Source organism: Eschrichtius robustus, chromosome 15 (assembly GCF_028021215.1).
Source record: "Eschrichtius robustus isolate mEscRob2 chromosome 15, mEscRob2.pri, whole genome shotgun sequence".
Classification (NCBI taxonomy): domain Eukaryota; kingdom Metazoa; phylum Chordata; class Mammalia; order Artiodactyla; family Eschrichtiidae; genus Eschrichtius; species Eschrichtius robustus.
Window position 1 is genome coordinate 94,879,102 of NC_090838.1, and position 16,151 is coordinate 94,895,252.

General features: G+C 39.9%; 1 long non-coding RNA gene across 2 annotated transcripts in view; it reads right to left on the bottom strand.

Moving 5' to 3' along the window:
- The window catches only part of LOC137777814 (uncharacterized), a 111,699-nt gene extending 95,900 nt beyond the window's left edge, over positions 1 to 15,799 (bottom strand). For both annotated transcript variants that reach the window (XR_011076633.1, XR_011076635.1), the window contains exon 1: positions 15,546 to 15,799. This is a non-coding gene — a long non-coding RNA (uncharacterized lncRNA). The remainder of the gene's footprint in view (positions 1 to 15,545) is intronic.
- Positions 15,800 to 16,151: the final 352 nt, after the last annotated feature.

A 16,151-nucleotide genomic window follows, 5' to 3' on the forward strand; every position in this document is an offset into this window, starting at 1 on the left:
AGTTATTAATATTTACATGCCTGGGAGTTCACAGAAAAGAAGTGAAACTCAAAGAAGTGGCTGTACTCAGGGTCTTATATACCATTTTGACAAAGAAAAAAAGGGGGGGGGATTGGGCTTTGAGGGATGATAGATCATATGGAAGTGACTAGGAAATATATGGGAGAACTGATGAAGGATACAAATTATTTTAGTAAGATCTGTTTATATAAACAAGCATCTTCATCAAGGGAAATTTATGCCCTGCATTGGGCAGATGAGGGCGGGCAGAGAACTCTTCCTGCATCTGATGATTCTCAGTTATCTTCAGCTCAAAATAATCTTCACGCCAAAGTGGCGGCATATTTTGGGATGGCACATTCTGATTCCCTTCATGTTCCACAGTTAAGTTTTATATATATAAGTTATATATATATATGTTATATATATATACATATATATAACAGTTGAGAGAGAGATATATGTGTGTGTGTGTGTATATATATATATATATATATATATATATCACTCTGAATAATAGATATATATCCAGGAAGAACTTTGTTTTGAAGCTGTATCCTAACACATTTCCAGGTTTCTGACTTCCGGGAGGCATCTCTCAATTGTTTTCAAGCACAATTCAAAGGAGGCGCTTAGAAGATCAGTTGCTCAGAATTCTTATCCAACCTAATAGAGGTTAAATGAATTTCCAGCTGTTCGTAAAGCAAAACTCATGTGTACGTCTCTGGAACCTGCTGTGCATTTATTCATTGTATTCATCATTAAGATATTCTGGGGTGGTCCAGGACCAGACTAGACCTCCGGGAGTAATGAATAGTAATACTGTGGTAAAGAGTATAGTCCTCTATATAAATATGGAAAGAATTCTTGCTGTTTTGGAGTTTGGTTAACCCTTCCAGAACAGATTGGTTCCAGTTATTTTACTCAGAGGTAATTTGCTATATAAATTTTAAGTGTTTACAAAATTATAAACAGCAAGAAATTGCAACTCAGAAATTCTGGGATTCTGGGTTCATCAGGGTCACAGAAAGGATTTAACCCACTAAACATGACTAAAAAAGGCAAGACTTCCCAGAGTCTGGGTCCCTCATCAACAGTCCCATTCTGGAAACATACTTCAATCCTGAAACCAGGTGAGGCTGGCGATGCTTTTCTGTGGCTATGTCCCTTCTGCTCCTTCCCGCCCATGAATTCAAGGTAATAAGCTTCTCTAAACCACAACACTAAGGGAATAAGTGGTTCCAATGAACCCTGGCATATCGCTGTGATTCGAGGACTCATCTCTGTGATGGTGATCTGGTCCCCCTTTAAGAGTCCTCTGTTTTGTCTACCATTTCCACTGCATGATGCATAAGAATACATGTAGATCTGTGAAGAAATTAACTCCCTGAGTTTTAAAAGTTGGATATTGTTGAAATATAACTTTTAAAAATTGTGCATCGCTGTATTGCACACCTGTAACTTTATTGTGTTGTACATCAACTCTACTTCAGTAAAAAGTTGGATATTATCGGAATCCAGGCAGAGAAGGTAAGGTGTATGTTTAAAAGCTGATATATTTCCAATCAGTTTGACTGGACTCCAAACTAACATTATACATCATCAATATGCTACCATCTCCCATAACTCTTGCTATTCCTGTTCCTGGCCCTTCCTAAGGACCACCAGCTGCAGTGAATTATGCTCAACTGCAGGGTGGTTTTGTGACAATAACAAATGAGGAGAAGGAGACCACACAGTGTGTCTCCACTTGAGGCTTGAGGTTTTTAGCGACACGCGTGCCTGCTTGGATTCTGCAGCCTCCAGATGCAGGGACAGATATGAGTGCCTCGGACAGATGCTGGCTTGTGAGCTCCACTGCACCTCTGCTCCTGCAATCCTTCAGTTTGTGCTGATTTTCATTTCTTCCCCAGAGCATCTCAAAAACTATAACTGCATTCATTACTGTGGGTGATGCACGTGAGTTTCAAAAAGGTGCTTATAACTTTAATTTCTTAGTAAACAAAACCGATGGCACCATGCCTAAGACAAGCTCAGTCAGTAATTAAACCTCTATCTCATGTCCACGTCCACTATGGAATTGCTTTGCTATTATTCACACTTTTTTTTTTTTTTTAACATCTTTATTGAAGTATAATTGCCTTACAATGCTGTGTTAGCTTCTGCTTTATAACAAAGTGAATCAGTTATACATATACAATATGTTCCCATTTCTCTTCCCTCTTGCATCTCCCTCCCTTCCACCCTCCCCATCCCACCCCTCTAGGTGGTCACAAAGCACCGAGCTGATCTCCCTGTGCTATGCGGCTGCTTCCCACTAGTTATCTATTTTACATTTGGTAGTGTATATATGTCCATGACACTCTCTTACCCTGTCACATCTCTTCTACACTAACATCAGATAAAATAGATTTTCAAAATAATAATTTAAGAAAATATGTTCTGATAGAATTTTCGAATCACTAGGATGATAAAAATTAATATATACATAAGCGTTGACATAGCTACAAGACTGTCATATCCACCATTTGAACAGAAGATGTTCATGCATTTACATAAGTACATGAAGGTTTTCTCAGACAAAAACTTGGTGAGGCACAGGAGATTTGAACTATACCATTAGAAGCCTTGATTTAGCATTTGGTAGAGATGCATAGAGTTCTACATCTAAAAATGGGAAAATATATATCCATTTCAATTGTCCTTCTACTCCTCAGTCTGCATGGTGATGACCACACACTTCATCTAATTCTTAAATGTAGAAACCCAGGAATCCACCCAGGTTCACCTCCTCACCCACATCTAACCAATCACCATATTCTGTCAATTGCACCTGCCCAATCAGCACACTTCCGTCTATTTTTACAGCCACAAACTTCCTTAAACACGGTGACATCTGCACCTTGAAGATGCTGCAGATCATGATGATGGTGATGACAGGGGAAGAGCAGAACTCATGTGGCTCGTACATGCCAAGTACTTTCCACATACGAACTCGTTCAGTCCTCACAATGGCTCGGCTGGGAAGATGTGTAATTTTCTCCACTTTCCAGGTGAGAAAACCAGAGCACAATGTTAAATATTTAAGTGCTTAGTGGTGAAACCAGGACTAAGTCCAGGGGACCCGGCAGTAGAGTCTGTGCTCTTTCTTACACCTCACTGTAACTTATCCCTTCAAAGTATTTTTCACCTAAGCCTAGAACACTAAAACCATTTTCTTTTACCCTCAGGGTGAAAATTCAAATTCCTTAATAAGGCACAAAGGGTAGCTCCATCCTCTAGCCTGATCCCTTGTCCATCCTGCATCACACTCTACTTATTTTAGATACTTTCATTTCTTTGAACACTTCTGTGTGCATTCTTGCCTCAAATGGACCACTGCACATCCTTTTCCATCTACTTCTTCACCAATTTTGCTTGGCTAATTTCTACCCATTCTTCATGCAGCTGTTAGTAAGGCATTCTGCCTCTAGGACGACTCTCTCAACCCTCTCCCAGGATAATTCTAAGTATCCTTCCAGTGAATTCCTGTTGCATCTTTTATTCTCTGCGTGCCTCCTCTAATTGACTGTAAGTTCCTTGAAGGCAGAAAACACTCGCTATTCAATTTGTACCCCCCATGTATCCTGGCATATAGAACGCACTCAGTTAGGTATCAACAATTCTCAACATGAGGTCATTGTACGAACTTCAGAAATTCAAACAATTCCCTTGAAATTTTATGTCAAATGTTGTAAGCATGTGGATGTGTACTTTGGGCGGGGGCAGGTACGGGAAATAATTGCATTTTAAAAAAAATTTGGTGGAGTACAGTTGATGTACAATGTTGTGTTAGTTTCAGGTGTAGAGTCACGTGAATCAGTTATACATATACATATATCCACTCTTTTTCAGATTCTATTCCCATATAGCTCATTACAGGGTACTGAGTAGAGTTCCCTGTGCTATACAGTAAGTCCTTGTTGATTATCTGTTTTATATATAATAGTATGTATATGTAAATCCCAATCTCCCAATTTATCCCTCCCCTCGCTTACACCCCTGGTCACCAAAAGTTTGTTTTCTACATCTGTGACTCTATTTCTGGTTTGTAAATAAGTTCATTTTTACCATTTTTTAGATTCCACATATAAGCAATATCATATGATAGTCGTCCTTCTCTGCCTGACTTACTTCACTCAGTACAACAATCTTTAGGTCCATCTAGGTTGCTGCAAATGACATTATTTCATTCTTTTTTATGGCTGAGTAATATTCCACTGTGTATATATGTACCACATCTTCTTTATCCATTCTCTGTCAATGGACATTTAGGTTGCTTCCATGTCTTGGCTATGTAAGTAGGACTTCCTAAATGAAGCTCCAAATGCACAAATCATAAAGCAAAAAAAAAGGGCTTCCAAAATAATAAATTTCAAGGGAAAATTTATCATCTTTCATAATGGAGAGCCAGTAGGTACTATCTAAAGTTGATAAATCAAGAATCAAGATAAATCAAGAAATCTATGACTTGCCACTGAGCTAGGGTGTGTCTGTAGGTGAAATAAATTGGAAGTCCTCCAAAAGCAGCTTTACAGAACCTGTCTCCTGGAGGAGGCCCATAACTTCACAATATTTCCCAGGATCTGCCCGTCCCATAAGATTAGCAGGTGCACCTTACTACCCCTTAGGTGGCAAGCTGGATATATTTTCTGATTCTGTGGTTCCATTCATATTAAGGAATTGAGGGCTGCAATTAGGAAACCCATATTAATAGTTCCTATATAAATTAAATGTCATTATTGAGCCTGTCCAGGATATGAAATTATTTTAGTCAATCAAGTGTTCTAATTAATGGAGAGCAATAACAAGTCAGATGTGACTATCCAGTGATGAAATGGATTTGTGTGAGTGGTTGGTGGAATTTGCCTTTTCACTTTATAATTGCAATTGATTTTCAGATTTCAAAGAAGCAGAATAAGATAAAAGACATGCTACTGAGTGAAATTTAATCTTTGATGATTCAACAAGATCTCACAGGCTTTGGGGTCAGTGCTGGAAGCATTCATCATCATTCCTGTGGCTGTGCGGTAATAATGATTTCTGGTTGAAGGGTCAGTTTTTACTCTGCTCATTTAAGACAGAGTAAAAACTGAGTCAGGAAGAGAAGAGAAAAGTGTTAAAAAAATTTAGTGGATGACTTCAAGGAGAATAAAGGGAATTTGTATTCACTGGCTGTGGTGGCTGAATTGTTTTCTGTTCTATAACATGCATTAACTTTCCACCCTCCTTCTGCGGCCTCGTAACGGATTCATTATTACTTTTTTAATGATAAAAGTGTTCAGACCAAGTGTTTCATTAAAAGGACAAGCCTGAGCGGGTCCTGAGCACAAAGCCTTCAGTTCTATGAAGTAGAAAGTTAATGTTCACAGAAATTCGCATGTCCTCTGTATTCAACAGAAGGACAAAAACACATTAGTCGTTTTCCACCCTCATTGGGATTGGGGTGAATAGGAAATAGGAGGGAAATAAGAGAAGCAAGGACTGTCCTTTCAAGGCGATCTGTCGGGGTCTTGAAGCAAGCATTATGCTCCGTCTAGCATTCATCAGCCTTCTCAAACACCTGGTGATTAATTCTGCACAATGAGAGAAGTGTCAAAGAAATCCAAGACTGGAAACACATTTGAATCAGAAACCCAGAGCCCACAAAGAACTCCAGCTGTCTTCAGTAAGTCAAGACCTTTCTTCCTAACTGCCTGCCGGTCATCTCCAAGAGGCTGTTACATTTATCATGACAACAAAGTATATTTATCATGTTCTTCCCGAATGCGGTCCTCCTCTTTTCTACCTCATTTCACCCCTTGAGGAGGAATTCATCAACTCATCCTCTGAGCTACTTCTATACCTAGTTTAGTGTACGGATGCCTCGATGATCACCTTTTACCTATAAGTAATGTAGGGTACAGTGGCCTATTAGTATCTGCCAAGACAGTCAGCAGACTGAGCCCTCTGAGAGCAGGGACCGTCATTCATTACTGCATCCACAGCGTTTTGCATAGTACAGACCTCAGAAAACAGTTTAAAATAAGAAGAGCTAAGATGCACTGAACATTATATGCCAGACACCGTTCTAAGTATTGACTCACCTATTCTTTATAACAGCCCTTTGAAACAGGCACGCTATTTTCCCAATTTCACAGGTGAAGAAACTGAAGCACAGAAAGTTTAAGTAGCTTTTCTGGGGTCACATACGTAGTGATGGTAGGAGCCATGATTCAAATCTAGGGAGTCTGTCCCCAGTCTGCCTGAACTCTTCATAATGTTTTATCGGTGTCTTCCAATGGTTTCCAATGGTTAAACTTCCTCTCTCTCTCTCTCTCTCTTTCTCCCTCTCTCTCTCTTTCTCTCTCTCTCTCAGAAGAGAAAGTATACTCAATACTTTGAGGAATTACCACCAATTGGCCTCCACCAGTTGGTCCTGTCAGCTGAGAGTCTCAGCTCTCTTCCAAACTAAGTGTTGGCCCATCAACAGGGTGAGCTTACTTTGCCTAAATCCTGACTGATTATCCTAACAATACCTTACTTCATAACCAATACTGGAGCTTTTTCTGCAACTGCCTCAATGCAGACACTGTGATGTAATCCTATATATCATAGGTTTTGAATAAACAAACATATTGAATTAAATTTCACTTTCGGCAACAGGAAAACATGATATCTTGAAAACTTATCTGTCTATAGAACACATAAAATGCTGGAAAATGTAAAGATAAACACAAAGCAAAATAAAAACTTTAAACCCTAAACTGAACCAACAAGGAATTAAGAAAAATTTCTACGTGCCCAAAACAAAGAAAGCACAGAAAACAGAATTTTTAAGAGTGCACTAAAGCCACAAGTGCCCCCAAACCTTTTTGCCAATTTTAGTAAATTCAAGTACTGAATGTTCCCAATCACAAGAGGGATAAGAGACATGGGCCTGGGCCCAAGAAAGTGGAGGATTGAGAACTGAGAAACCTACGTGTAATTGGGACCCTCAGAGAGCTGACGCCTCAATGATAGAATAACACAAAACAAAAATTCAACCGACTGCATGGAAAAGAGACTTGTCTGTCTTGGTCTGGGATTTGTGGTCACGGTTCTGCCTTCATGAGCATTTGAGGTTTGAATTTATACTTTCTGCCCAGTCCAGGAAACACAGATTTGCAAAATTACAGTAAGGAAGTGGCTCAAAGAGATATGGCGACCAGCAGATGCAAAAGCAAAGTGTCTATGGCGTTCAGGGCAGCATAAACTCCAATCTGAAATTATGAAACACATGAGCAATAAATGACCAAAAGATTAAGGAGCAAAGAGAGTCCAGACGACATCATATGTTAGGGTCCTTGCATACAGAATAAAAATAAACATGAATAAGATTTTTTAAAGGAACAAACCAGAGAATTGATAACATGACCCCCCAAAACTTACTATCTTAGAAAGGCAAGCAGGTTTAGAATCTACCCACATATAACTTCTAGAGATGAAAAACGTGTCATAAATATGTTAAAAAATTCTATGGATAGATTAAAAGGCAGACTAGACACTGCTGAAGGGAAAAATAGCAATGGTCTGGAAAGATATAAAAAATGCATTTGAGAGAGAAATGAAAAAATATGGAGAGGCTAAGAGGCATGTTGGATAGAATGGGAAGACAGAACATAATTTTCAGAAGAGAAGAAATTAAATGTAGAAGAGAAAGTAGTCAAGGAGATATTGGTGAGACATTTCCATATTTGAAGCAAGTCGTGTAATCTTAGATTTAGTAAGAACTACAGTCATAGGGCAATAAATTAAGGAAAAATATTAAAAATATGACAATAAAACCATAGAACAACAAAGAAAAAGAAAGCTCAAGCTGCCTCTGAGTTAAGACATAACTACAAAATAAAAACAATGAGATTGAGAGCTGACTTCTCAGTAGATTAATAGAAGCCAGAACATGGTGGAATAACTCATTCAATACCTGGAAAGAAAATATTTACCAACCCAAAGTATGAAACACTTAGGACAGTTACTCAAGAAAGACAGTGCATTCTATTTTCAGGCAAAAACTGGTTTACTAAGAACTTTCTCATAAAAGAAAGTCAAAAGGAAGGATAGAAGAAGGAATGTAATAAGTCCAGAAGAAATACCTGAAACACACAAAGGAATAGTGAGCAAGAAACTGTTCAGCACGCGGGTAGATCTTAATGAACGCTGGTTACATAAGAAATAGGGTTGTCAAATTTCAGGATAAACAAAACAAAATACTCAAAATACTGGTTAATAATAGCATGCAAGTTGGAAAGGCACTAACTAATTTAAAAACTGAAGGTATTTACATGTTTCAGGGTGATGGCAGAGCACTTAGCTAACTTTCTACTTGACTGGTTATGCAACTTACAATTAAAAAGTGACCACTGAGATAATAGAAATAGCCCATATAAATTTCAAACCAGGAGTAGAAAGCACAGTGCAGCAATAAAACCTCAATGAAGCACCCATCCCAACAAAAAAGAAAAAGATTGATTAGGAGTATAATATTCAAAAAAACCTAATTCCAAATATATGAGTAATCACAGTAAATGAAAGTGGGTAAACTCTCATTAAAAGTCATTGTTATATTTTTTAATCTCCAGCTGTATATTATATTATTATACAATACTACTACCAAGGGATAATTACTCACCACCAAAAGGACCTTCAGACAAAACACATACTTTAGCCAGAAAACAAACAAAAGCATTAGTAGGGAAAGAGGATAAATACAGATAAGAGGTTTCCATGGACTGAACTGTGTCCTCCTGAGATTCCTATGTTGAAGCCCTGACTCCCAAGGTGATGGTACTTGGGGATGAGGCCTCTGGGGGATGATTAGGGTTAGATGAGGCCATGAGGGAGGGGCCCTCATGATGGAATTAGTGTCTTTAGTACACTAATGCAAGTCTGGAGAGAGCTTGCTCAGTCTGCCATGGGATTCCACAGGGAATAGGTGGCCGTCTACAGGGCAGAAAGAGAGTCCTCACCAGAACCCGGCCACGCTGGCACCTTGACCTCAGACTTCCAGCCTCCAGGACTGTGAGAAATAACTTCTGTCGTTTAAGCCACCAGTCTGTAGTATTTTGTTATGGCAGCCCGAGTTGATATTCAAAGGTTCCAAGAAAATAAAGATCCCTTGTAGCCAAATTTCAAAGCAGATAAAATAATATGTATAGAGGTTTCCCTGGTGGCGCAGTGGTTGAGAATCTGCCTGCTAATGCAGGGGACATGGGTTCGAGCCCTGGTCTGGGAAGATCCCACATGCCGCGGAGCAACTAAGCCTGTGAGCCACAACTACTGAGCCTGCGCGTCTGGAGCGTGTGCTCCGCAACAAGAGAGGCCGCGATAATGAGAGGCCTGCGCACCACGATGAAGAGTGGCCCCCACTTGCCGCAACTAGAGAAAGCCCTCGCACAGAAACGAAGACCCAACACAGCCATAAATAAATAAATAAACCCAAAAGTTTAAAAAAAAAAGAAAGGAGAAAGGAGAACTTGTGAGAACACAAGTTTCTAAAAAAAACAAGCTTGTGTCAAGGCTCTAAGTTCCACTAAAAAAAAAAATAATATGTATAAAACGAAAATTTACAGAAATTTAGGGGAGAACTGAAAAATTTACTACCTTAATAAAATGTCTCTCTCAAATAGGCAAAAAAGTTAGTGAGAATGCTGACATTCTGAAAAGAGCAATGAACAGTGTACAATTAGTGACTGAGAACACACCGTAACCAAGCACACGAGGAGGGGTGTATGTGACATGTGTGCCCTCCCATAGTGTAAACCCCACATGTACCAAAAATCACAGCACATCTCCTTACCCAGATTCACCGTTCTGTAGCTCACAACCATCACAGACAGGTTTTTTGAATAGGCAACAAAATCCAAAATATACTAGGATTGGAAGAAAAGAAACAAGACTATCATCCTGTTTTCTTATAAAATAGCCAAGAGAATTACTAGGGAACACACAGACGTAATAAGGGAACTTAGCAATTTTGCTGGATATACAACATATAGATTAAAAATCAATGACATTTCTATACATCAACAACAAAATGTAGTTTTAAAAAGATACCATTTAAAATAATATTCCATATATACATGGAATGAATTTTCATGAGAAGTATATAACCCAGTTGGATAAAATTTCAGAGCCTTTTTTAAATAAATTAAAGCAGGCCTAAATAAATGGAGCAAAATGCCATATCTAGAAATTGAAAGATGTCCTAAAATTGTCAGTTCTCCTCAAATTCGTGTAAAAAATTCAATGTAAACCCAATTAAAATTCCAACAGAGTTTTTCTTGAACTTCCTGAAACTTAACATACTAATTTCAAAATGTATGTGAATGAACACACAGTTCGGGGACGGTCCCGCAGGCGTAATCTCTTATAGAAAAGTGACAGTAGGTAGGACAGGAAAGTGAGGCTGCAGAAACGGGTGGAAACACAGGAACTGATGGAGGGGCTGGAAACACGCACAGACTTTTATGACTCTTGTCACGTGGCGGAGCGGGCCTGCCCGTTGTGGAGAGAAGGTGGAACATTTCATGACAGTGCCCAGCAGCTGTTTATAAACACAGCCAAACGAAGGATAGCATCCCTCCCTGACAAAATTAACTAAGATGAGTTTCATGTGAAGGGTCAGACCTGAAAGTTCTGAAAGAAAATGAAGGATTAACACTGCTGTCATCTCGAGTCGATTTTTAAAACAAGATGCAAAATCATTTAAAAATGGATACACTTCATCACACAAAAATCATCCCTTCTGCTTATCAAAACTCAGCATAAAGCATGTGTGACAGAGACAGAGAGAGACAGAGACAGAGAGGTGACAAAGCGGGGAGACACTGTCTGCAATACGTGGGTGGCACATAGTCTCGGCAAAGAATCAGTGTCTGGTGTGCATTTTTAAAATCTACAAAACAATAGAGAAACAACAGCCACAGGAAACTGGACAACATTAGCAGGAGAGGAAACCTTAGAAATGAACTTAAAAATTTTAACTTTTGCCATCTCTCAATTAATCAGGGAAGTGAAACTAAATTCCAAGGAGATATAATTTCGTACTCACCAGATGGGTAAAAATTAAATTAAATAGTCTGATAATAACAAGAGTCCATAAGACTGTAAAGCGATAGAGACTCTTGCACACAGCGTAGTATAAATTGGACAAACATTTTGCAGAGGGATTTTGTCTAAAAATATTAAGGTCAACAGTGAACATGCCTTCCAGGTCTGGGAAGATGCCACAAATAAATTCACAAGCGTACAGAGCATGTAGCGGAATTATAGAAGGGATTCTATAGGCATTTTTTAAGCAGTGGAAACATCCAAATATCAATTAAGTGGTGAATAAATAAGTTGTGACAGTTTTGTAGAGTGACGTATCACACAGCAGTGGAAAAGAAGACACAGTTACACACCGACCAACTTGGAAGAATCTTACAAATAAAACGTTGAGAGGATACAAAGCTTTAAAAGATACATAGGTAAAGGGTCCTTATGCAAACCTGCAGCTAATGTTATTCTTAAAGGTTAAATACCAAACCTTTCCCTTTAAGGTTGGGGACAGGGCAAGAATATCTACTTTTACCATTTCTATTCGAAACGTACCCTGGGTCCCATCCAGGGCAATTAAGAGAGAGGGGTGGGGGGAAGGAGGAAGAAGGGGAGGGAGAGAGAGAGAGAGACAGATGGACAGAGAGATTGAGAAAAGGAGAGAGAAAAACAAAAAGAAAGAAAGAGAAACAGACAAGTGGGAAGATTGGAAAGTAAAGAGTAAAGTTTTGGGGCTTCCCTGGTGGCGCAGTGGTTGAGAATCTGCCTGCCAATGCAGGGGACACGGGTTTGAGCCCTGGTCTGGGAGGATCCCACGTGCCGCGGAGCAACTGGGCCCGTGAGCCACAACTACTGAGCCTGCGCGTCTGGAGCCTGTGCTCCGCAACAAGAGAGGCCATGATAGTGAGAGGCCCGCGCACCATGATGAAGAGTGGCCCCCGCTCGCCGCAACTGGAGAGAGCCCTCGCACAGAAACGAAGACCCAACACCGCCAAAAATAAATAAATAAAGAAGCTTTCATTTAAAAAAAAAAAAAAAGAGTAAAGCTTTTGTATGTGCAGGTTACATGATTTTGTATATAGAAAATCTGAGGGAACATACAAATACCAGAACAGATGAACTTAGCAAGGTCTCAGGTTAAAAGATCAATATATAAAATATTAATTATATTTCTACCAGCAATAAACAATTAGAGAATGAGGTTTAAAACCTCAGAATTGTTAGTAGCATTATAAAGAACCCCTAGGAACACATTTAACAAAAGATGGACAACACTTCTAGAAAACATTGCTGAAAGAAATTTTAAAAGGCCCAAATAAATGGAGCTATAAATCATGTTGGTGCATTGAAAAGCTCTATATTGTTAAAATGTCAGTTCTCTTCCAGAATGATCTAGAGGTTCAATGCAACTCCAAAAAAATTATATCAGTCTCTTTTAAAAACTAGAAATTGGCAAGTTAATTTCAGAATTTACATGGGAATACAAATGACCTCAAGTAGCAAGACAATCATGAAGTTAAACAAAATTAGAGCATTTGCACTCCCTGACTTCAAGGCTAACTCTAAAGCAACAGTAACAAATATCATGTGCTATTTGCAGAAGTATATACAAATAGATCAGCGGAAATGAGAAGAATCTAGAAATAAACTCACATGTGTCGTAGGTTATTCTGAGAACAAAAAAAGGTGTCAAAGTAAATCAATGAGAAAAAGAAAGCCTTCTCAATAAATGGTCCTGGAAAAAGAAGATAGCCAGTAGCACCATTTAAACGTTTTATGTTTATGAACTCGCTTGAATTCTCACACAATCATATGAGGAAAATACTATGACTATCTCCATTGTTACAGAGAGGAAACCGAGGCACGGAGTAGGCAGATAACTTTCCTACAGTCACACAGCTCACAAAGACCAGAACCAGAATTAAGACTGTAGCAACATGGAGGGTTCAAAGCAAGGTAGGGTAGGATAGACGGGTTGTGGAAGAAGCTGCATTTGACCTGGGAAAGAAGAAAAGTGTTCATTTGGGGGGCAGTTTTCCTCCATGATTTTCTCTGGGTCCCTTTCCTGCTTTGTATGTTTCTGGCCCCAGAGGGTCCTCACTCTAGTTACCTCCCTTTGAAGAGGTCATGATCTAGCCATGCTTTACTGCCTCTTGAAGGGGAGGTACCAGACCCCTTTGAGCCAGGAAAATATAAACCACAATTCCCCCAAGATGAAATAGATCATTTGAATAGCCCTATAAATATTAAGGAAACTGAATTTATAAATACTCCCCAAGAAAGAAAATTTCAGGCCCAGATGGTTTCACTGGAGAAGTCTACCTAATGTATAAAAAACTAACAGGAAATGTGCAGAATCTCTTCCAGAAAATAGAAAACCACTCTGATTTAGCATAATGCTGGAAGTTGTAGCCAGTATAATAAGGCAAGACAAGGAAAAGAAAGACATAGAGATTGGAAAGGAAGAAATAAAACATCCCTATTTGGTAATGACATGGTTGTCTACATAGAAAATCCCAAAGAATTTACAAAAGAAAAAAAATACTCTCAGAGCTAATAAGTGAGCTCAGTAAGTTCACAGGATACAAGATCAACATTTAAAAATCAATTGTGTTGTGTGTATATAATTTATATATAATATAACGTTTATAATTATAAATTGTTATATATATAATACATATACATGTTTATATGACATATTATATATGAATTAATAATATGTATATATAACATATATATTACATATATTGTACATTTATATTACATATATATGTATTAGCAATAAACACGTGGGCACCAAACTTTCAAAAACACTATTTATAACCACTCAAAATATCAATGAATGAATTATTTACATGTAAACCTAACAAACATGTATAGAACTTATGTGCTAAAAACCACACTGATGAAAGAAGTCCAAGAAGAACCAAATAAATTGAGGGATATACCATGTTCAAAAATTGGAAGATTCAACATAGTAAAGAAGTCACTTCTTGACAAATTGATGTACAAACTTAACATAATTCTTATCAAAATCCCAGAAAGATTTTGTGTAGATATAGGCAAAATTGTTCTAAAATCTCTATGAAGAAGTAAAGGAGCTAGAATGGCTAACATAATTTTGAAAAAGAAGAATAAAGTGGAAGCATTCAGTCTACCTGGTTTTAAGACTTATTACATGGTTATAATAATATCTATGGAATTGGCAGAGTTATAGACACATAGATTAATGGGATAGAACAGAGAACCCAGAAATAGGTCCACACAAATAGATCCAAAAGATTTTCCAAAAAAGTGCAAAAGCCATTTAACAGAAGAATACAGACTTTTCAACAAATGGGGCTGGAGCAATCGGACAAAAATTTTAAAAAGAATCTTGACCTATGACTCACACTTTATCCAATAATTAACCCAAAGTGCACAAATAAATCATGGACTTAAAGGTAAAACAAAAAACTATAAAACTTTTAGAAAACAACGTAGAAGAAAATCTTTGAAAACTAGGAGTAGGTGAAGAATTCTTAGACCTGACATTAAAGCCATCATCGATCAAAGGACAATTTGATAAAATGGACCTCATCAAAATTCAAAATCTCACGTTGTAAAAGATACTATGAAGAAAATGAAGAGACAAGCTATCAAGTGGAGAAAATATTCCCCAGCTACATATCAAAGGACTGGTATCTAGAATATCTGTATCTATAGATACAGGTAAACATGTACACATCTCAAAACAGAGCAGTTGAAAAACAAGCAATCCAGTTAAAACATGGGCAACATCCATGAAAAGACATTTCAGTGAAAAGGATATACAGATGTCGACTAAGCTCTTAAAAGATACGTAGGGGGATAGGGCAAGATGGCAGAAGAGTAAGACGCGGAGATCACCTTCCTTCCCACAGATACATTAGAAATACATCTACACGTGGAACCGCTCCTACAGAACACCCACTGAACGCTGGCAGAAGACGTCAGACCTCCCAAAAGGCAAGAAACTCCCCACGTACTTGGGTAGGGCAAAAGAAAAAAGAAAAAAAAGAGACAAAAGAATAGGGACGGGACCTGCACCAGTGGGAGGGAGCCGTGAAGGAGGAAAGGTTTCCACTCACTAGGAAGCCCCTTCGCGGGCGGAGACTGCGGGTGGCGGAGGGGGGAGCTTCGGAGCCACGGAGGAGAGCGCAGCCACAGGGGTGCGGAGGGCAAAGCGGAGAGGTTCCCGCACGGAGGCTCGGCGCCGAGCAGCACTCACCAGCCCGAGAGGCTTGTCTGCTCCCCCGCCGGGGCGGGCGGGGCTGGGAGCTGAGGCTCGGGCTGCGGTCGGATCGCAGGGAGAGGACTGGGGTTGGCGGTGTGAACACGGCCTGAAGGGGTTAGTGCGCCACAGCTAGCCGGGAGGGAGTCCGGGAAAAAGTCTGCAGCTGCCGAAGAGGCAAGAGACTTTTTCTTACCTCTTTGCTTCCTGGTGCGCGAGGAGAGGGGATTCAGAGCGCCGCCTAAACGAGCTCCAGAGACTGGCGCGAGCCGCAGCTATCAGCGCGGACCCCAGAGACGGGCCTGAGACGCTAAGGCTGCTGCTGCCGCCACCAAGAAGCCTGTGTGCGAGCACAGGTCACATCCACACCGCCCCTCCCGGGAGCCGGTGCAGCCCTCCACGGCCAGGCTCCCGTGATCCAGGGACAACTTTCCCGGGAGAACGCGCGGCGCGCCTCAGGCTGGTGCACCGTCACGACGCCTCTGCCGCCGCAGGCTCGCCCCGCCTCCTCCGTACCCCTCCCTCCCCCCGGCCTGAGTGAGCCAGAGCCCCCGAAGCAGCTGCTCCTTTAACCCCGTCCTGTCTGGGCGGGGAACAGACGCCCTCAGGTGACCTACACGCAGAGGCGGGTCCAAATCCAAAGCTGAACTCCAGGAGCTGTACGAACAAAGAAGAGAAAGGGAAGTCTCTCCCAGCAGCCTCAGAAGCAGCGGATTAAACCTCCACAAACAACTTGATGTGCCTGCATCTGTTGAATACTTGAATAGACAACGAATCATCCCAAATTCAGGAGGTGGACTTT